This window comes from Rhinolophus ferrumequinum, chromosome 4, assembly GCF_004115265.2.
Source record: "Rhinolophus ferrumequinum isolate MPI-CBG mRhiFer1 chromosome 4, mRhiFer1_v1.p, whole genome shotgun sequence".
NCBI lineage: Eukaryota > Metazoa > Chordata > Mammalia > Chiroptera > Rhinolophidae > Rhinolophus > Rhinolophus ferrumequinum.
In genome coordinates this window covers 62,863,433-62,887,755 of record NC_046287.1, presented here as the reverse complement: position 1 = coordinate 62,887,755, position 24,323 = coordinate 62,863,433, and the positions used below count along the sequence as shown (strand labels likewise).

The following is a 24,323-nucleotide window of genomic DNA, read 5'->3' as shown; positions in this document are numbered from 1 at the left end:
ATATATTCAAGGGAAATTTTCCATATTTCGAGCAAAGACTGTTAAATGTGAATTGAGGTTAGGGAAGGGGCTGGACTTTATTTCCCTAGCCTGAAACAAGGAGTATGAAAAATATTGATTTGCTCCTGAGAGATACTGGAACAGCTTAATTAAAATTGTTTAAGTACTTTAGAATCTTTTGATGGAAAGGAGCACATAAAAGTGCACCATTCTTTAATTTACTGTGAATTTTTCAGAAACCAGAAGAAAGACTTTCCACACCCCATCCCATTTCAAAACAATATACTGGGCAAAAATATCTTTTCAGTATCCATGTGTGTTTGGTTGTGATAAATAGAGTCTTTGACCTTTACCAGATGTAAAAGTGAAAACACAGAGAAATCGGACATGCTGTGATGGCTATTGCCTATTTTACAGAGCTTCTCAGCATTATTGATTGGCTGGAAGACACTTCTGAGAGGGGGTATATGACTCTTACTAAATCCACTCCATTGGGAGAGGAGTGTGGGGGATTCTAAGACCCTACACAAGATAAGTCACATGAAACAAAGACTGAAATAGTCAATAAACCTAATTTTGTGACAAGAGGCTAGCAAGAAGCTCTGCATGACTCTGGGGTAGTCAATTTCTCCTTCTTGGTTCTCTATATCGTATAAAGCACATATATTCCCCTAATAAGAAGCTCTAAAGAGATATTCTTAGCCTACGCCTCCAGGAGCATGTTGGTCTTCTGTCAACAAAGTCAGTATGAAATTCAGCTGGTAAGGCCTTGACTTCTCTCCATTATCCTGTCAAGGACTCAAGGACTTGACTGATCCACTTTTCCCTCTTGCAGCCTCCAAGAGTTCTTTCTCTGGCATGTATCTGTTTAACAAAGTTGTTGTTAAAGCTCTGTCTTTTAACCTTTCCACATGGGAGATCTGTATTTACTAAAAGTCTTCCTTTCCTTCAAGTCATTCCCTAACTCTGACTCCTTGATTGAGGTGTAGTAGAAAGCTGTGCTCAGAGATTTAGCTAAGGTAGCCTACTTCTTATGGGACACCCTGTCTCATCACAGTTTAAGCTTTGTGACACCAGGGGTAAATGGAGTAGGGAGTTCGGCAGGGAAGAAGTTTTACCTGAGTGACTCACGATATTGAATTGGTCTGGGAGGGGCTAGAATGAATATAGTCACACACTGGGCTGAGAACAGAATGAGGGAAGTGAATTCCACCATATTTATGAACACTTTTCTTTCTGAAAAACAGAAATTTCAACAGTAGGCTCAACCACCACACTTATTTTTGAGGCATTCTCTCAGGCTCAGATTTGCTGTCTTATAGGACTTGCTCAGTTCATACATAGCCTTTTAAACTGGCCCCGGCCACTTTCATAAACTAGTTGGTCACTGCAACTCCAAGCTGTTGGCTTTATGCCACCCTCCCATTCTTCCTCCCTCCCTCCCTTCCATTTGTCCATGGGGGTCTGGCTTTGTCATTGATGTCCACAGGGGCAGGCCTGGACTCTGGTTCCACTGGCACGTGGGGCCACAGAAACAAGTCTGGGGCTGGAATGGGCCTGAAACCTGGCTCCGTGGGTACTAGCCTAGAGCCTGTGGCTATGGGGGCCAGCCAGATTTTGAGGTAGACTGGTAGCCTGGGTTTGTGCGGACCAGGCTGTTTTCTGGGTCTCAGAGTGCTGACCTGGTGTTGGGGCAGGCCTGAAGCCTGAGACTGCAGGGATGGGTCTGGAGTCTGGGTATATGGGTGTTGGAATAGAGTCTGAGGGCTGACCTGGTGTTAGGATGAGCTGGGTCCTAGGCTGGGAGCCTGGGACCACAAGGACTGCTCTGGAGCCTGGGGCTGCAGGTACCAATCTGGAGACGTGGTCCAGATCCCGACCTGGCACTGGGGCAAAGTGGGAGCCTGGGGCCAAGGGAGCTGGCCTAGGAACTGGGTCTACTATGGCTGGGCTGGAGCTGAGGTGAACCTGGAGCCTGGGGCTATGGCAGCCCCTGGCACTGGGGCAAATCTGGAGGCCGGGTCACAGGTGCCTGGGGCCATGGGGGCTGGCCTGGTGCTGGGGTCTGCACCGAAGTTGGGTGCTCATACCACTCTCCTTCCCCTATGGGGCAGTTGCCTCTCTCTGTGATGGACTTCCCAGGCTTGGGGGAGCAGTGAAACTATCCTTCTCACCCTCTTAAATGCATCTTTTCTTATTTCTATGCTTTACCCAGATGCTTAATCTCTCATCTGGAATCCTTAGCTCATGTGAAGGATAATTGTTCAAATTGATGTATCTGCTAGGGGAGGAGCACTGAAAATTCCTATTCTGCTATCTTGCTGGCATTCCTCTAGCTGAATAATTCTTTTTCTACTGTTCTGCAGGCTGGGTTTACACCAACAATGGATATAATAGGTAGTTAAGTATAGGTTGGGGGCAGGCAGAGTTAGAGTGAACAAGGAATTCTTTGGGCTTATTTTGGTTTCAATGTGTTCTAGATGTTGAGTTAAGACCCATAGTCTTTCCAGGGGGCTCATTTGGTGGAGTGGCTTCCTGAGTGATGGGTGGCCTCATTCAGGGTCCAAAGGAAAATGGGACAAGGGCTCACAGAGAGATGCTATACCAAACAGACCTACAGAAGTTCTGAATGAGAAGGGAGAGGTCATCAGGCCCTCACAGAGCCAAGGAGGAAGAAACCACATTTCTATGAGTCACAGAAGTTAAATGCAGACAGTAGCAGAATGTACTGGTACATGCTTCTCACGGCAGACAGTGCACACCCATATGCTTATTAGATGCCAGAAGTTCCCCTTCTATCCAATGTCACTCTCCTTAAGGCCTCCCTCATTAGCCAGTTGCCAGCTGTAGACGTGGGGAGAAGGTGAGGAAACTAAAAGACTGAGCAAACAGCTCATAGAATTATTGTTGTACCTAACAGTTGGATCTAGAGAAACTGTTTACACTATTGGGTCATATTATATTTTAAATCAAATGGGACTGAACTAAGTCTTTCAGCTCCTGCTACTCATTAGTTGGGGGCTGAAAGAGGTCAAAGGAGTTTTGGACCAATGAAGAAAATGCGAGGAAATTTGCTCTTCTGCTACAATGGAGATTTTTATCAGTTTTCAATATTAAGAATGATGCTTACTATTGGTTACTGGAAGACACTTTAAAATAAATCAGGGTTGAATCCTGCTATTCATAGCTTGTTTTGTATATTTATAAAAAATGGATTTGAATTTTTTTAAAAAAAATTTTTAGCTTCTCTTGTTTTTCTAAGTTTTTTTAGTGACATGTAGCAATAGATTGTCTAATATCAAATCATCTTTACATTCCTGGGATAAGGACTTTTTCTAAGTGTCAATCAGTTTTATTTCTTAATAGGTTGCTCCAAAGCCATCTGCTTTTTTCTTTCAGAAAGTCCTCAAAATTGTCACTGGCATACTTTCTCGATTTCCAATGCTGATAGAAATACATTTTTATTTTTCATATATCTATATCTATATCCCTATCTATATAGAGATATGGAAATAGAGAAAATCTCTATTTCTAGAGATTTGCAATAGAAATGAAGTTAGGCATATTTATAGAATCTACTATCTTGATCAGTATCCTAGCTGTTTTAATATGTAAATAACATTTTCCCCTTAAATTACCTAATACAGTAGTTTTGGCATTCCAAGAAGTGACATCAGAGTTATCATCTAAGTAGCTGACACTTATTGGAGTATCTCCTTGGCTCATAATTTCTTCTTAGAGACCTCTGTCCTTCTCCAGCCCCACCAACACAACAGAAGAGATGGATCTCTGCTGCCATGATTTACTAACCCCAACCTTTGCTAGATAATTGTTCTCAGGGTAAATATCTGACCCAAAGGATCCTTTCTAATCCTCTTCCTCCTGAGAATTTTTATCAGGGGTTGTTTTGTGGTTCTGTTTGGAGATAGGAGATCAGGTAGATTCTGGGTGGCCATTTTGGGGTCATGTATGCTGGTGAATAAGAAGGGCAAGATTCTCAGCAAAGAGAAGTCCTGCAGAGCAAGGGAGAAATCCTCTCACCCTCTTGGGATCCTTTTGTGTTAGGATAAACAGCTAAACATAAAGAACCAACCTACCCTTGCATATCAGAGGTATGATCCACCTCCAGTCTTCCTCGATTACTCTCTTGTTTCATAAAATTCCAAGTTTTCTCCCTCTTTTTAAGGTGTTCCTCATTAATGACTATTCTCCCTATGGCAATATCCTAAATGAAATCACCTTCATTATTCAGTGCATTTCATCTTTCACACAGAAAAATAGAACATGTGCATAGAGAAAAGTGATCTGTAAGTGATCTGGTGACATCAAATAGATAAAAAGATATGGAGAGAAAATCCCTTGGTCCTTGGTAGCCGTCAGAGTCTTTCAAAGTCCAATCCTAGTTTATCATCAGGCCCTTCTGTGTTTCCTGCTTTGAGCTTCTGTGACTTACTTCTGTTATCTTTCAAATGGATGCCCTGATACCTGAGCCAGTTTATGGTGATATCTCTTTTCTTTTTATTATTATTATCATTATTATTTTATTAGTTTTAGGTGTACAAAACAATGTACTAGACATTTATCATTTATATCCTTACACAGTGATAACCCCCCTCGCCCCATCTACTACCCCTCTGACATCGCATACAGCTGTTACATTTCCCGTCGCTATTCATAATGCTGTACTCCACTTCTTGTAACCATATATATATATATATATATATATATATATATATATATATATATATATATATATATAATTGTAGTTGACATTCATTATTGTTCAGCTTCCACCTCAGGAAAGATGTGGATGCCTGATCACTGCACTGTACACCTGAAGCTGAAGATGAACAATAACGGATATATCTATTTCTTGACCGAATTATACCTGGCTAAGATTCTGTAGCTTTGCATATACCTGGAGCACTGGAACTGAAAAGCATGAGTGCTAATAATACAAAAAGCAAAGAAAAAAAGAGGTAGAATACCTGGGTCAAACTCTAATCCTTATGTTTCACTTCAGAAACTAAAAATCAGCCTGAAAACTTTGTTTATTAGGTTATTTTATAATTGACCACTTTTCTGACCAATCTTCTATAAAATACCATAAAATTGTTGAAGACAACTATATTTTTATATTTTTATTCCAAGGGCCTAGAATGTAGTTGGCACATAATAGGCTCTTTAGAAGCCTTAGTGGAATAACCCATGACTGAACTGGTATAAAGAATTATGTGCTCATTTTTGTTATGCCTTGAGCCACCTACATGACCTTGAATATGTCCCTTTATATTTCTCAAATTGTTTTGCATGTCGTTTACCTCAGGAGATCAAGATAAATATGAGGTAAAGGATCCCCCAAACACTTTGAAACCTTAGTTTCACAGAAACATGGATAAGAATCATTGGCATAAAAACTTGATAGATTCTTTAGAAAATCTTTTCTATTATAAGACAAGTAGAACCTTAATCTAATATATAACCAAATTGGGATTTGGGGGAAAATTAAAAGGTTTTATATGAAGGTTTCTTGTTCAGCATTTAGCATAATGAGGTTTCAATGACTCTAGTAGAGGTATTCCTTCCATTGAAAAATGTGTAGCCCCACATGTAAATGGCCCCACAGACAATACGAGAAAGGATGGTCTCAGCTGAACCCCCCTATGAGATTTTCCAGATGTTTTCAGTACATAGGAATAAATTAATAGATTGGCTTTTGTATGACATTGCTGGGTAGTAAACAAACACAAATCTGGGGGCAGGTTCTGTCAGTAAATGTACTCAGTTCTAATGTAAATTGATGCAAAGCATTAATTCATAAAATGTAAAACGTGGCAAAAAAACACAAGTGATTATCTGATATTTTTATATTAGGTATTTGTTGCTGTTAAAGCCATAATTAAATTTCTGTTTTGCAGAATAGTTTAATTTTCCTCACAGTTAATGTCATATGAGTAAGTAAATGGAACAATTGTTATCTCTTAGGATTTACAATCTATGAACAATATTAGGCTTACTTTGAGTTAAAAAAAGGAAAGGAAAACAAAATAAAACAAAGAAAAACTATTCGGGAACTTTCAGAGGAGCAAATAGGATTTTATTTGTATGCGGTCTGATAATTTAATTTTCAAAGCAAAGAAATTAGATATTTGGAGAAAAAAGTAGGCAATTATTAGTAGTAAAAATACATACAAATGTTTCCATTATTATGTATTGTGGGGCATTTTTTTTTTTTTTTTTTGTAAATTGGATTTATCTTGACTCTCGTCCACTTACATTTATGTACCCCTACTTATTGAGTATAGACAGCTTAGGATGTGCTGTACTACATGCCCAGAATATAAAAATATATAAGATATTTAGAGTATATGAATTTCAGTACACAAATCCAGGTGGATAAGAAATAGAGCATTTTTTATTTCCTCTGAATTAATTGAATATCTCTCTGAGTCCTATTCCTATTGTGTTGGCAAGGAATTCAAGCTCAGTATGTCTGGGGTTTCCCCCTATCCTATTTCCATAGGTCATGCCATACACAATTCCAAGACATGTATGATTAGGCATCTATCTGGAGAGAGTCCCCATTTATTAGATATCTGTGAGGATGAGATATATCTGTCCTCTGCAGGGTACCTTTAGGTCCTTCCTGCCATGCATGGGAGGAAAACATCTTCTCAGGCTGGGGACTCTGGTGCCTAAGTGCTTGTCTTGGACCTTGCTGCCAAGCTTCTCTGGAGCCCTGGTCCAGCCAGAGACCTCTTTCTCCCTTGTAGCCCAGAGGAACACATTTTACAGTCTGTTACCTCTCTCCCTCTTGCTTCTTCTTGCACACCAGATTCCCCATTCCATTTACTTCCTACAAACTTTATAAGGTCTTCTATGGAGACCTTCTTGAAAGCAAAAGCCAAGATTATGGGCTGCCTCTGCTTGTTGTCCCAGTCATACCTTCCTTTTGAGGCAGTGATAATGAGTCCCCTCCTCTGCATAACTTTGGTCCTAATTTAGATGAGCATAGTGATTCAAGAACTGTTATAATTACTTTCTCTCTTTATAGTTTAACTATTCCATACCTAGCTATTAAATTTTTTTTTCCCACAGAGTAGCTCAGATCTTGTGATCTCTGGTTCAAAAATCTTTCTTGGTTTCCCAATATGAATGAAATTAATTCCTCTCATACCTCAAATACTTGAAATCTTCCCTGTTGGCCCTAACATGACTGTTCAAATTCCCTCTCCCTTGTGTCTCCTTTATGTCCCTACAGCCAAATTGCACAGCCACATTGCAAAATACCTTAACTTACATGGTTTCCCACTTTCTGTCTTGGTTCATGATGTCGTTTTCCTAAGAAAGTCCATTCCCTCCTTTCATACAGATTTCTGCATAACCAAATTCATTCTGTTCTTCAAGGGCTAGATGCCTTGCTGGTTCTCTTATGAAGCCTTCTCCTATTCTCAGAGAATACTACCTTTGGGAAAAGTAATAATGAAACCAAAAGCTGAAATGAGTTTATGGTTGGTACCAAAAGGACAGAATGGCAAGTTAGTTTGGGAATAAAGGTAAACATGTGATGTGAAGTCACAATGTCATAACAGATATCAGGATGTGAGTGAATGGGACCTGAGTGAGGGGTTACCAGAGACAGAGTGGTAACAGTAAAGGCCTGGGGTGGGAATACTCTGCAGTAAGGCCAGGCTTTGAGGAAGGGATGTAACAAGTCCATTCTGTGATCCTGGCAGACATCTGTGCTCTTTCTAACTCCAACCTTGGGCAATGCTGTTGTTCCACTTACTGGCAATACCTCCTGGTGATTTATCTGAACTGCCGTTGCACTTTCACTGTATCTCTTTTATGACGCTAAATTTAATAATCATGAGGTTATTATTTATCTCTCTTGTCTCAACTATGGATTATAGACCCATCAAAGTTGGGACTCTCACCTCTTTCACCTTGGTTTCCTCTAAAGCACCTGGCACAGTACCCTGCACAAAATGCCAAGACCACCCACTTTAAAAACGGAGACATTGAGGAATCGATATCCACATGATGTTGAAGCCATTAAAGCATTGACAAAACAGTAAATTCACAGACTAATGGGTCTAGTGCCATAAACATGATTGTATTACTTGGCAGTATGTAGATGAAATGGTGATGTTCTGAAGCTACCAGACCTTACCTATCAGTACAGCACATGCTAATTAGACAGCAAGTTCCAATAATTATGTTTACAGTTCTGAGTATGAGTATTCCTTGGCAGATATTTAAGTGAAGTCTGAGGGGTTCTACTCTTGGCATATCAACCAACAGCTTCAGGTGTAACTGGCAGGAAGCCAGAATTCTCCATGAACCTAAGTCATTCCAATACTAGAGACGAACACAGACTTTATACTTATCAAAGTAAAAGAATAACATGTTGAAAAAAATAGAATTGCTGTAAAATACTGAAGCTGCTTTAAAAGTCTACCACATTCTTCTCTAATGAGGTGGAAAACCTTCCCCATTGGCAAACCTGTGAGCAATCATGATTTACTGTGTAAATGGGACACTTAGGGTGGGTCTGGACAGAAGCAACATTATTTTTCTGTTTTGTTTATCTCCTGGTACTTTCCCTAACAGGGACACTCTGCCTATTCATAAAAGGAGATCTGGTCCCAAATCATTCATCTACATGTGCTTCAATTAGCATTGCTTCTGCTCAAGGATCCTCCTACAGAAGGCTTTGAAACACATTTCTAGAAATTTCTGCCTCCTCCCACAGCACCCTGAAAGGCACGGAGATTTAAATTTACTTTCATTCTGCCATCTTTTAGTAAAATCTTTCTTCCCAACTTTAGAATAAAATGTTTCAATGTTTTTGGAGATCACGGAACCTAACAGTTTCCATAGGTCATGTGTACATATGACTGAATTTTTAATTAATGCTTCTTTCCTTTAATATTATCCTTTCTACCTTATCAACCTCCTCCCCTGTCTGAAAGAACTAAAGGAAACTAAGAGACTTGAATTGAAGGATGATCCAGTGATACATTGCTTTTCTGTCTTCTCTTTGGCTAAAAGCTACATGAATTGTAGTATTTGAGGTGTTGCCACATTCAGCAATACAAGCTTCACATAGTGTGATATTTAAGTTGGGAGAAAGGAGCCCATATCTTTCTCTCCCTCTTTTTTCCTCCTGTATGTTTACTGAAATAGGAAGTGTCATAACCAGCTTGTCTGTTTACGTCCAGCCCATTATTTTGGTAAGAATAAGAAAACTGACTAGCATTCAGGATTAGCTGTCAAGAAAAGCACACATCTTTTTTCTTCTTATATATCAACTTGTTTAATCAGAGCATTTGTACTTTGATGTATTATTATTATTTCTTTCTATGGGAATTGATTTATAATGTTACCTAATCAGTGTGGTTCCAATTTTAATCTTGGAGCTGAGTAATAAATATAAGACATTAATTTCCATAAACCATATATATTTGAAAGCTTCATTTACATAGTGAGTAATTTAGGCCTATAAATTCTAATGTGTTTCTATTCCTTTTGGGTTACTGTTTGCATAACCTTTTTATAGCTCTGGCAAACCATAATGCTGCCCAATGCTGACAAATTTCTTGCTGTTGTCCAATGCATAAAAATATGTTTTAAGCAACTCTCTAATACTCCCTCAGTAATATTTCTTCTTTCTTTCTCACTCACCATTGAGGGTAATTCCCTTCTAGGAGCTGAAAAATTCTATTTATTTTCCCTACCAATTTCAGCATCTTATTTGACATTTTTCCCTATCCTAGTATATGGTTCTGATGTAGCTGGAACTAATAGAACCCCCATTAATTCCAGCAGGAGGACTCAACTTTAAGAAAAGTGCCAACTTAGCTGTAAGTAATACTACCCTTGTCTCTAAGAGGTCAGGAACATAAGCCTGAGTGTAACTGAGTACACTTAACGTATAACCTGAGCATTCTTCAAGGTGATGTAAGGATGGATTGAAGACATTTAAATGGATCATTCTATTTCAGGGATATATTTGAGGTGCCAAAACAACGAATACACATTTTAAGAAAGGGGAAAAAAACTGTATTAAAATTGTAATACTCAATATATACTGGTAACAAAAAATAAATACAAGTCATATATATACATTTTTTGGCACCCCTGGGCGGGGGAGAGAGAGAGAGAGAGAGAGAGAGAGAGAGAGATTTAACATAGAGAAAAAGATTCATCTTCAGTAGTTTCTACATGCTTAAAGTTTCAAATATTTTTTGCTTTTCATAGACAACTGCCTTGAGCCTAATCTTATAACATCCTAAGTATGGATAGCATTTTGTAGTTTTTAATGTACTTTCATGTACATTATCACATTTGATCTTTACAATATTTCCATATGGTGTTGCTCTATTCATGCTAAAGATAAGGAATCTAAGGACCAGAGATTTTTGGTATTATATTGTTATTGACACAAAGGGAATATTCATTGGGTTTACTTGGAATATAGTAAGAACTAAAATATACACTGGTTCATGCACAAATAGTCATTAAGGTATGACACCTTTTTATAAGACCATGGTCAATGTTTCCCTGTTACCCGAGTCTTTTGAGCCTGAGGGAGGATGAATTAGAGACAACACAGAAGTGTGCTGGCTCATGCCCTAAGTGTGCTCTCCTGTGATTCCATCCAAATGCTTTTCCCTGAATCTCGTCCAAGTGAGGAGTGAAACAAAATCATTAGCTGCTGTTTCACAAACAAGGTGAAATAAATCAGGGGTCTCAGCTCAGTTCCTAAAAACAAGAGTCCATTTCACCCTTTCTGCCTCTGTTAGGCAGTCCTAGTGGTCAAAGATTAATTGGTACACAAGAAGAGTGTTCGCTGCTCTCCCTGGAGTCAGAGAGATGGATGCTGAAGAGCACGCTGGTTCTGTGGCAGATATAAGCAGAGGTAGTGCAGTCAGAGGCAAAAACAAAAGGCTTATGGTGAGGATGCTAAGCTTCAGGTCCACCCCCAGCACCACCTTAACCCTAGCACTGCTGACTCAGAGTTGCTCTGCATGAGCTGTACGAGGAGAGCAGGGGACTGGGAGTTAGGCAAACCTGGGTTGCAGTCCTCGCTACTCCACTTCAGAGGACTGGGAGCTCGGGCGTGTTGCTTCGCCTTGGCACATAGAATTACTGGGTATCAAGTGTGTACTACTTTTCTACTGCTGTATAACAAATTGCCACCAACTTCAAATCCATTTATCATCTCACAGTTTCTGTAGATCCTAAGACCAGGCACAGAATGGCTGGCGTATGTGCTCAGGGTTTCATGGGACAGAAACACGTAAGGACCAGGACCTCAGTTTTCACTAGACACTTATAATCTTCCTCCAAGCTCCACAGGCTGTGGGTAGAATTCCTTTCCTTACACTTGTAGCATGAAGGTCCTCCTTTTCCTGCTAGCTTTTTGGCTGCTCTCAGCAATGAGAAGTTGCCTGCACTTCCCTTCCATGTGGTCTGCAGGGGCAGTTCACAAGATGCATGTTGGTATTTTTCTAGGTCAGACAGAACATATCTCTCTGATTTCCTCTTTTGCCACTTGCCAGAGAAAAAGTCTCTAATTGGCTCTTATGTTTAGGTCACACCCACCTGGATAATTGCCCTATGTTAAGGACAATTGTGCCATAAAACATAACCTAATCACAGGGATAAAATCTATCATATTCACAGACCCACGATTACGCCAAACATGTACATCCCTGGAGGAAATCTTGGGGGTATCTTAGAATCCAGCCTATTGCAAAGTGACACGATTTATGTGAAAAGCAGCTATCTCCAGGCAAATACGTGGCATATCATAAATGGCAATTATTATATAAAATGGGGTGAAGACTTGATAGGTTTTTGAAAGGTATGATGATTCTGGTAGCTGTTTTATGCATCTGATTCTCATTAAGAGAAAAATTCCATGTAAATACAGTTCTTTTTACCAACCATATGGCCTAGCTCACCTCTGAGTACATAATATATGCTTATGAAAGATTGGTTTAAATAATATGGGCTATGAGAAGTAAATCATCCTTTCACACTAAGCAATTGCTTTCACATTTTGAAGACTGTAGACAATTATTCAGGACTCCCTCAGGGCATTCAGATTCATAGTTTTAACCAATATTCATTTATTAACAACTTATACATTTTTATTTACACATAAGACCACTGTCAGCTATTGGACCTCTCTATCTGCAACTACAAACTGGTCATTTGTACTTGTGAGTTACTTAAACATCCCAAATTAAACATGTCACAAATGGAACTGCACCCCTCAAATCATTTTCTCCTATTATAACTTCTGGCATAATGAATGTATTAGATCCTCCCCAACCTCCAAAGCCTGAAACCTGAGAATCATTCATTTTAGACTCTTCTCCCTCTTATCTCCTTTATCCAATTGGCCAAATCATGTCAGTACTATCTCCTGAATACTTTGATTATTCCTCTTTTCTTTGTCTGCACTAAACCTGGCCCTTATCATTTCCTATCTGTGCTACAGCAATCATGTAAACCTAATCAGATTTCCTGTTCTCAGGTTCTCCAATCCATTCTGCACTCCATTGTCCAGGTTATTTTCAAAAGTATACTGAATCTCGCCAATTCTCAGTAACTCAGTTGATGGTAAGAGAAAAGTCTGGCTGTCCAGTTTCTAGTTCCGCTATCTGGCTATACATGAACACATAGCAGGGAAAGTTAGCTTCTTAAAAATTTTGAGGCATAATTTACATATAATAAAGCACATAGATATCATCTATGTTTTGACAAATATATATGTAACATATATACAATTGTCAACCAATATCCAATGAAAAAATAAAACATCAAAGTTATCTTTTCAAAACATATATCATATTGTGTCACTAGTCATAAATCTCAAAAACTTCCCATCACAGAATGAATGTCAATTTCCCTTCTTAACTAGGTAATTACATAGGTGAGACCCTGCCACCTCTCCAACCTTTCCCCCTAGCAGTGAGACCCCTTGACTCACACAGCTCATATCTTGTGGTCGTCCCGAGTTGTCTCAAATATTACAGGTTCCTCCCTGCCTCAGCCTAGAGCATGCTCACAGTTCTGGGTCCCCTCACTTTCTTCTCGTCTGTTCAAATACCATTTCCCCAGAACTCAATCAACCCTTGTTTAAATAACTTGTGCTTTGGGAAGCTTTCATAATTGCCCTATTTAAAATCGCACCCAACTTTCAGTGTTTCTCCTTTTGAGTATCACCATCTGACACAATTTTATACATTTGTTTGTTTATAGTTTGCAATGGAATGTAAGAGGACTTTGGATGTATTGTTTACTGACATATGCCCAATGTTTCAAATAGTGTCTAAGAAAAGGTTCTCAATTAATATTTGTGAATGGAGGGAATAAAATCTCTATAGCATGCCATAAAAGGCCCTTCATGATCGGGGACTCGCCTTATGTTTTACTGAGTTTTTCCACTTCCCGTAATCCGTAAGCTTCAGTCACTTTCATTTACTTGGAGTTTGATAAAGACACTAGATTTCCCTTTGTCTACTTTTCAAAGGCTTGCCCCTTCTCAGCTTGAGTTTCTTCCTCTGTGAATAACTCCTTGACTCCTTCAACACACTTCGTATATCTCCCCTCTCTCCACTCTTCCTCCTCACATAACTCTTACAATAGTTCCTAGAATGTCCAGTAAACATTCATATTTCAGCACTGTTTTTCTACCTATATTTGAGCTCTTTGAGAATATTGATGTCTTTTCATCTTTATATCACCAGTTCTTGCCCAGTTTACTACATAATTTGAGCTCAATATTTTGTTAAAAGAACATAACAGGAAACAAACGAGGAAAGAGGGAAGAAGTAGATAAGAAGAGAGGAAAAAAGAAAAAAGCTAGAAGAGAAAACCAAAATAGACACTTAGGTAATGAAATATGAAGATTTGAATTCAGTTCCTCAAATGCAGAGTCCAGGGACTCAGCAAAATAATCTGGAGTTAATTCATGCCTATTCTCAGCTATTAAATCTAAGCCTTATTTCCAGATTCTTCTTAGGATGAGCTTCTTGGTGTGTGTATGTTCCTGAAGGAAAAGAAGAAGATGGTGCAGAAGATGTATTAAGTGGTGGTTTTCATATAACCCTGTAACAGGTTTAAATACTAGAAAATGGTAACATACTTCTGTGGTACGTTTATTATACCTACAACCACCTCCCTAATGTTTTATGTAAATGATGGGAAACACACTCATAACACAGTTAAATGTGAAAATAATCATTTTATGTATGACACCCAATAAACCCCCTGGTTTACCCTCATTTCAGTTTGGTACCTTCCTTGACCAATCTTTTCTTTTAAAGTTATACAAAACAAAGAAGAGTAGAGAGAAAGCTTACAGGATGATTGTATTAATCATTTAAATTTTTTTCTATATTTTATGATGCTTTGACATCTTGGTGCCTTGCTGGCTGGGGGGAAACTGCCCCTCCCAGGGCTAGCAAATTCCAAGAAACAAAATGTCTCTCCTGTGAGCACACCTTTCACATGCAAACCAACCAATCCAAAACCCTCACTCCAACCACCGCCTTTATCAAGCTCTCACACACCAAGTCAATATCCCCAACACCACCACCACCCTAAATCATCCCAGGGTCTTGTATGGGATAAGGAGAAACCATCCTTTTAGCCCAGAGCCTGATGAAATTATTTAATCTGTCCAATCTTAAACTTGTTCACATTTGCCTACTCCACTTTGCCCATTCCTTCTCGAGGAAATCACAATAAAGTTCTGAGCCACACTTTCTCCTTTGGTCTTCCTGTCCAAACTGGGGGCTTCCCCATGGAAACCTGCATGGTGTAGCATGTCTTGTCTTATGAACTGTGAGTAATAAAGCTTCTTTAAATAGCATTAACCTCTCTGTTCCATCACCTCTACAAATTAAAGTCAGTCTCTATGAATTAAATTCCACGTACAATCAAGACAATGTTTCCATGTCGGTAATACAAGGACTAGTAATGAATCCTTGAATTTGATTAATTCTAATTATCACTGTACTGCATTCCCCTTTCCCCCAAGAACTGCCTGTAATAGTAAGCATACCAGAAAAACAAGGAATTGACTGTAATATTAATCACACTAGAATGCAGGGAGCTATGAGGAAAAGAAATGGAGGAATTCCCTGGGAAACACTGCAATATATGTTCACATCATTCTCTGGAACAGTACTTCAGACAAAATCCATTTAACTTGTTCTCAGCCATCACAGTTGTTTTCCTGAATCATAAAATTCCCATTATAAAATAAACCCTGACGTCAACTTGATTAGTACGATCATAAATCTTAACAGCAGTATGCATGCTTTAAACTGCATTTTTTAGGCCACAATTATAGATTCTATTATTTCTCCTACCTACTACAGTAATTAGATATTATTTCAACACACTGCCAATTGTTGGCAGTACTTTTTTAATACATATAAAAGAATCATTGGTTTAAAACCAATGAAACAAGGTTTTTAAGCTCAATGGCAATATATTAAGTATAAATTATATTGATTAATTTTGGATTAAATTAAAAAGGGACCAAAATTATCCAGTCTTTACTTATAAAGTTATATACTCTATATATAAATTTTGAGCCTTTGACATGTATGGACACATTTGTAAATATCTAGTTAGGTATATTATTTGGTTATGCTTTTAAAGGAAGATTTCTATTCTAAATTAAAAGCTTTGCAATGAAGACTTTTCTTTGGACCATGTTTATGCAAATTTTATAAGGTAAAATAAATATTCATTAATAGCCTGCTGTTAAATAAACTGTTGCTACAGGATGATCTATGAACATTAGTACAGAGATGGAGGTTTGTAATTCAGGCCTTTCTAACTGGCTTGGTCATGTTTCTGAAGGTAAGGAGCTTCCAGCTGATGACCAGACACAGACAAGGTCAGTGCTCAGAATTTCCTGCTACAGGCCTGCTCTGAAACCTACCTGTAGCAGGCCAACTTTACTCCTAAGTTTGGATTTCATCTTTGCATTATTTGATTGTGAGTGAACTTGGGTCCATTACTTGACCTTTATAATTTCCTTAATCCTTAATTTCATCATCTGTAAAGGGAGAGATTAGAATTAATAATCTCTTCGGTTTTTTTCAACTGCTAACCTAACAAAAATAAAGCATTAGAAAATTGTATAACATAAATATCTAGATTGCACATATGAACAGGGATGAAGACGGTAACTGTATTATTTATTATGTTATTCATCCACAATCATTCACCCTCTCATTCATTCAGTCTCTCATTATTTAGCAAACACTTGCTAAGTATGTATTAGATATGAAAGAAAAATAGAATGAGCTCCTTGTTTCAAGGATGATTTTTATCTACCTCTCCATCAGAGGTTCATCAAAGAGAACCATCTTAACCTTTATTATAGCCAGATTATTTGCTTTGAATTCTAGCTCATCAAATTACATACATACATAAAATTTTGAATAACTAGTCATCTTAGTGAGATTAGAAAAGTTGTTACTTTATGTTAAAAAATATCTTTTAGTTCATATTGATCAACTTAATTGCCTTGGAAAGTATGACCAAGAGAAACTAAAGAGTAAATATGTTTAATTTATATATATATATATATATATATATATATATATATATATATATATATATGTATATATAATTGTTTTTATGATAAAAATGGCTGAAATTGAATGGGATTCCAAGCTAAATGATCAAATTTTTTATTTAAGTTTCAAAAAGCAGAATGGATTGTCAATGGTCTGAAATGATGCGAAATGGAGTTTCTCATAGAGGCTATTAATATGAATCAACTGACAATGATTAAAATAATAATAAGCCTGATAAAAATATGTATTTTGGTGCCTCAATAACAGGTACAACACAATCCAGAATCAGTTAAAAGATATAGCCACCTAATCAATGTATACGACTAGGAAGGAAGACTAAAAAATCTTTAGACTTTTTACACAGAGCTTCAGAAACTCCATTCTCATTCTCCACGAAGAGATAACCCTTAGCGATTAAAAATCAAAGCTGAAATAGCATTACACCAACTCTTTTGCTTTTCCATTCTGAGAGTCATTCATCTATCACATTCCTTGGCTGTTGACACACACACACACACACACACACACACACACACACACGCACAAGAGATAAAGCAAGACGCAACTCAAGCTGAGAGTGGCCCACTGGTGCCCATTAACAAATGACAAAGGACTGCAGCAGAATGCCTAGTGGAGAGAAGTCTAAGCTAGCAGACTGACTAAATATTCAACATGCTCCAAAATCCTGATTATCAGAACAACAGCTAGAATAGCTAATGCACAAGTAGGCTCAATTAACCCTAATTAGTTGAGAGTCAGGCTACAAAAGACTTAATTAGCAGTTATTAGGTGCTGTTCAGAAAAAGAGCATAAATAATGGTTGGCAGCAAACTGTGTTTAAGAGTCTCCTGGCTGAGTGACACCAAAAAAGAAAAAATAAATAAAATAAGTGCAATCAATGATCCTCTATTGGGGATTAAATGTAAAATAATAATATGGGTCTTGACTTAAATTTCATTTATTCATAGTGGATCACTGATCTATGTTTTTTTTTTTTTTTGGTTTTTTTTTTTGCTGGAGACCCAGATGCTTCAAAAGAGAAGTTAGAAATCGTGATGGTTACACTCTACCACAGAGAGAGGAGCATCTGCTGTTGGGATGGTGAGGAGCTAACATGGCTCAGAAGATTAGATGAAACATTCTCCTTGAACATTTCAAAAGGCAGCCTTTGGAGGGCCCTACATTGAGGAGGTCTGGGGAGGAAAGGTTGATGAGCAAAGAGAGCACAGAAACTGAGTTATGATGAGCATTAAGACAAGTTGGTGACTGAGGCCAACTCTGATTGGTCCAAGCCTGAATCCTGGCTGCACATCAAATGGGCTCCTTTCAGCAAAACCCCCCCTTCCTTTTTCTTGCCCTATTTATTCACCAACATATTTCTTATAGGAGCTGAAAGTTAAGCAGCCCCCTCTTACTTCACAGTAAAATTATTTTTATCAAGAAGACAAAATAACCAGATTAATATGAAAAACAGAAGTAAAGAAATATGATACACCCCTCTCCACCAGTCTCATTCTCTCTTGCTTTTTCTCTGACAAATTTGTAGAATAAGTATGACTGTCAGAGAAATGCAAAATGAAAATATCCTGCACAAACATGGGCTTGACATGAGTGAGACCAGAAATTTGTTTTAGAACATTACAGGGTTCTTATGTTTGAATGCATGTTTAATTACCTTTATTCAAAATGACTATAAATGCTATCACTCAAAAAACTATTCAGAATTGTCATAAATTATTTCAAAGAAGAATACTGTTTGTAGATATGTGTAAACATATAAAAGCTATCCTTTAAGAGTCTACTTTAACTATTAACTTCATATAATAACTGGCTTCCTCTTAAAAGAAAATGCCAAAGGGCCACTTAGGAAGAATGGAAGTGGCTTAGTTTGTATTGGTTTTCCATTGCTGTGCAACAAATTACCACCTACTTAATATCTTTAAACAATATTCACAATTATCTCACAGTTCTATAGGTCAGGTGCCCAGGCTGACTTGGCTGGGCTCTTAGAAGGTCAAAATCAAGGTCAGGCTGAGTTTTTATCTGGAGACTGTGAGGAATAATCTTTTTCTAAGATCCAGGTTGTTTTCACAATCCAGTAGGTCTGGGGTCCTAGTTTCTTTGCTGACTGTTTGACAAAAGTTACTCTTCGCCTCTAGAGGGCCCCACATTCCTTCTTTCATGCCTGCCCCCATCTTCAGTGCAGCAATAATACACCAAGTCCTTCTTAGACCTTGAATGTCTGACTTCTCTTTACACTCTCAGCCAGAAAGAAACTTACTGCATTTAAAAGTCCCATGTGATTACATCAAACCCACTCTAATAATCTCCCTTTAGATAAGCTCAAAGTAAACTGATTAGTAACATTAATTACCTCTTAAAATCTTTTTTGTCATGTAGCATAACACAATACCCTGGCACGATATCTTACCATATTCAAAGTAGTAAGGGCTAGGGCTCAACCTTCCTTTGTATCCAGATCTAGGTCCCTGCTGGATACAGAGGGTGGCAATGGTCCCTGGGCAGGAGCAGGAGCGGGAGGCCAGCAGGGTACCCAAGTGCCACAGGGTGGGAGAGCAGGTGGTTGAGAACACATTCTGGAGACAAAGGGGTCACTGGGAGGGGGCACTGAGCATGGGCCCTGACTCTAAACCTCCAGTACATGCTCATAGTCCCATTGGATTTCTTTTACGAAACACAGATTCAAATGTAAGATTATGAAGAATTTTCAGATGGTGGCTATAGACTATGAAACCTCATGGGAGGTCTCCCTTTTGAGTGTGAAAACGTGCTGATCACATACCCATTAAGCTGGCACTGGCAATACACACTATTTAAGTGATAGGAGTAGTATTTTGTGGACGTCAGTCACTTAGTAAACAAAATGCTTAGTTACTTCAAAATACCCATTTTATTTTGTACGAATGTACTTAAGAAATGAGGCTTGATAGAGAGGCATGTTCAATGAGGCTGTCTATAAGAACTCCAAACCATTGATTTAAAGTATTTCTTCTCATGGTGGAAGAGCTATTGATATTTTACGTGGAGTATGCAAAACTCCCTTCATTTTTAACGTTTTTCTGTTATTCTGGGTATTGTCCTAACTCTGAAGCTAGAAATCTGGCTTGTTTCACCATCACTGAAGTTAATTAAAAATAAATCAACTTGAACTTACATTCACTTTAAGTATTTTTTTTAGTTTATCACACAATTCAATTCAAGTTCCATTCAATTACCGAATAAGTTATGAGAATTACACATAGTTTTTCCTGTTTTTCTTCTTTTGCTGTCAAAGCTACTACAGATAGTACAAGTTTAATCCCAAGGAAACTCATAAAGTGAATTTTTCACACAATTACATATTATTTTCCTGTTATGTACAATTCTCTCTGGGTGCCCAATGCTCAGTGATTGATCTGTGAAGCCAGAGTCCTGTCTGATTTTGAGCTTTGAGTATTCAACCACCTCTAAATTTTTGACAAGTCTGTTTAAAGAATGGTGTGATTGAATAATAAGACCAGTCAAAAACTGCAACACATGCTTTGTTCTATGTGGGAAAAACAACTCCCAACATCTACAAAAAGAGAAAAGGAAAAAAAAAAAACACAACAACAACAATTCTTTAAGAGTGGTGAGCTGAGGCAAAGATCATACACAATGGAGAGAGACGGATTCGGGCTCCTGGCTAGTATAAAAGGATGAATCAAAGTGCAGCAATGACAGCAGACAATGGGTCTAATTATCTCCAGAGGGGGGCATTATAATGTTCAGACTCCAGCTGTCAAGCAGCTGTAAACTTCTCCTGGGTAGCATTTGTGTGTTCAGAGTGGAACAGCAGAACTCAGTTTCACCAAAAGACCATAGCATCAATGCAGAGCCAAGCCAATGCTACTCTTTAGGTGCTGGGAGACTTGCTTAAATAAATATGGTTGCCTTTCCAGATGCATGGCTCCGCTCTAAATTATGAAATACTCATAGTGATACCCTTGAGACTTCCAACAAGTAAGCAGGTTCTGATTCTAATACTTGTGAGATCACAAGTGTGATACAATGGTGATCAACACCATTGATTTTAATTCTACTAACATTTACAGGGCTCTTTATATGGGGAAAACATTATGCCTAGCAGACAGCATCATGTGGTGGTTAATAGCTGGGATTTTCCTCTTGTGTTACCAGGGACAAGGAACCTAAGTGCTCTAAACAAAGAGGTTCTCATGTGTATCACGGCAAAAATCCCTATCTAAATAGTGGTTCTCTTATTTTGTGTTCCCTGGAAGCAGAGTCCCAAATTAGGATTGGGTACAAATTGTTTAACTGCAGGATGATCCCAGAAACACTGGTAAGAGAGCAAGGGATAGAGGGAAGAGAAGTAACTAATGAAGGATAAGCAAGAAACAAGATCGTTGTGATACCCGGTGCAAGGACTGATTCTCAAAATATGGTTCATGGTTGTCCAGCATCAGCATCACCTGGGCACTGGTTAGGAATGCAGATTCTCGAGTCTCACTCCAGATGTCCTGAATCAGAAACTCTGCATGTGGGCCCATCCATCTGGTCTAACAAACACTGTAGTGACTTTGATGCTCACTCAAGTTTGAGATCTGATGATCTAGAGAAATCTAGGAGAATATGCAGAGCACCTTTTGCAGAGTTATTCCATCATGGGGAGAAAAGTAGCTGGGATATTTCTACACTAACACCCATCAGTCATTATTGAGGACCATTGGGGAGAGGGTGTAGGAAATAAACATTAATTCTCCAGCACTTTTGCCTGTGGTGGCTTTGGGCAGAATAGATTCCAGAGCAAATTCTTGACAGAATAATGTTGGTCCTGGCAGCTGGAAGTCCTAGAACATTAAAATTTCTAGGCCCAATGGGTGGGACATCAACAGCTACTATTGTCGTCTCAAAAATTGAGATAGTGCACTGAAGGGCATAATGTAGTGCCTATCACAAAAACCCACTGTGTATTAACATCTAAGGGTAACAAGCTGTAATCCCCACCTTCCGAGAGTAGACAGTGTACAAAGAGAGCTAGGATGCAGATCCTAGTAAGTAGAATCTAAGGACAGGATGAAATGAATGGATGAAATGAAAGTGATGGAAGTGCAGGAGGGAAAGGGCATATCTGATTTGAGGGGGAAGAAAAATGCTCGTGAACCACTGGCATCTGAGATGGGAGGGGAAGGCTTTTTGGTACACTGAGATGAAACAAGATGGGTGATTGAACTGTGGGAAGGACACAGATCTCTGTATCAGCTGCTCATCATCACTGGAACTTCAGTGTCTATTGGATCTGGATGTCTGAGCTGCATGCATTTATTTAAAAAAATGGAAGTAACTTTCACAGCTAAAAAATTTGAAATGTAAGGATGCTAAAGGTTGGCATTTCTTTGCTACTTTACATCTCCAACAGCTTCACCAGTGATTTTCAGGGAAAGATTTAAAGATTCATGGTTTGAAAAGCACAGAAAGATGTTTCAAGCAGCTGCACAGATGTGCTGCTTTCCTGGGACTTGTATGGAAATGAGAAAGTGCTGACTTAATTTTTTTTCAGTGGCATTGTTACCATTATAACATAACTTTTATAGTCTTAGGCAGAGCTATCAATATGTATTGTGAGAATTTTACACATATAAATTTTAAAAACTCAGTTCTGAGGAGGATGATGGAGTGGAGAGAGGAAATAATTTGAGTAGAATGAATACAAAATTTCACTTTTTTTTTTTTAAACTGGGATCCCAGATCTCACAGCAAAATATACCCCTCTACTTTACTGCCCCATTTCACAGATTTCCTTGGTGTCTACCCCTCTAAACCCACTGCTATGGACTGAGTGTTTGTGTCTCCCCACTCCCTCACCACCCCCTTGCATTTATATACTAAAGCCCTAACCCACAATCTGAAGGTATTTGGAAGTGGGGTCTTTGGGAGGTAATTGAGTCATGAGGGTGGAGCCTTCATAAATGGATTAGTACCCTCATAGGAAGAGCTATGAGAGAGATGAGGCAGAGGAACTGAATAAACATTTCTCCAAAGAAGACATACAAATGGCCAATAGGTACACGAAGAGGTGCTGGACATCACTAATCATCAGGGAAATGCAAATCAAAACAACAATGAAATACCACCTTACACATGTTATAATGTCTATTATCAACAAGACAATAGATAACAAGTGTCAGCAAAGATGTGGAGAAAAGGGAAACTTTGCACTTAGTGTATATTGGCACAGAAACTATGGAAGACATTATGGACACACCTCAAAAATTTAAAAATAGTACTCCTATATGATCCAAAAATCCACGTGAGTATATATCCCAGGCAATTGAAATCAGGATCTTGATGAGATGTCTGCGCCCCCATGTTCAATGCAGTTTTATTCACAATAGCCAAGATATGGAAACAAACTAAGTGATTGTCAATGGATGAATGGATAAAAAAGATGATACACACATACAAGAATATTATTCAGCCATGAGAAAGAAGAAAATCCTGCCATTTGCAACAACATGGATGAAGCTTAAGGGTATTATGCTAAGTGAAATATGAAAGACAGAGAAAGATATATACTGTATGTTCTCACTTATATGTGGAACCTAAAAAAGCCCAAGGCATGGAAACAGAGTAGATGGTGGTTACTGGGGCCTGGGAATTGGGGGAAATGGGGAGATGCTGGTCAAACGGTATAAACTTTGAGTTATAAAATGAATAAGTTCTGGAGACCTAATGTACAGCACGGTGATTATAGTAATTATTACTTTAATCACATACTTAAAAGTTGCTGAGAGAGTAGATCTTAAATGTTCTCACCACAAAAAAGAAATGGTAATTATGTGACATGACAGAGGCATCAGCTAACGCCATGGTGGTAATCATTTTGCAATAGATGAGTGTATAAAAGCAGCACATTGTACATCTTAAACTTGCACAATGTTATATGTCAATTATATCTCAATAAAACTTGAAAATAAAAATAAATGATCTTTACCTGTAAATACATCATTATTTAGTTGTATATAGGATAAAGCTAGCATATATGCTATGTAATAAATGATAAGTTGGTATAGGAAGGTATGTATTTAGTCCATTATATATCAGAGAAGGAGGGAGGTAGGGAAGAAAGAATTTTAATATAAAAATTTCTGCAGGGTCAAGAATTTGACAAATATTAGGCTGTATTATGAGAACTGGATGGGCTTATGAGGTGTCACAGGGACAGCCCCAAAGTTGAAGGTGTAACATTTGTCTATCTACCTGACTCCCTGAACAGTCGGTCACATGAGAACTGGGTGCTACTTCATGTAAAACAAGACTTCATAGCTTTGTAGAAGCAGTACCAGTCAACTTCAGTCACTTTTCTTAGGTTATATTGGAAACTGATCTACTTAATGTACGGTGTAACTCAAGTTATAAAATTTTAAACAGGATACAAATTTTATCCATTTTTTCATGGACACTCATAAAAATATTCCCCAAACTGTTAATGAAATTTCTAACTCAACTGAAATATGCAACATGCAACAATGCCTGCCATGTAAATGTAGTTTTTATACTTACTATATGAGCAGTTACAGTCTACATTTAAGCTACACTAATGTGTTCCTAAAGCCAGCAGAAGAAAATGAATTTTGAATAAACCAACTCTTCTCCCTTAGCTCATTGTATTATATTTAGGCACCACGACATACTTCAACATTC

General features: G+C 38.2%; 1 pseudogene; it reads left to right on the top strand.

Annotated features, from left to right (window-relative positions):
- Window positions 1–1,783: 1,783 nt before the first annotated feature.
- Window positions 1,784–24,323, top strand: part of LOC117021186 (60S ribosomal protein L27a-like) — a 65,068-nt pseudogene continuing 42,528 nt past the window's right edge.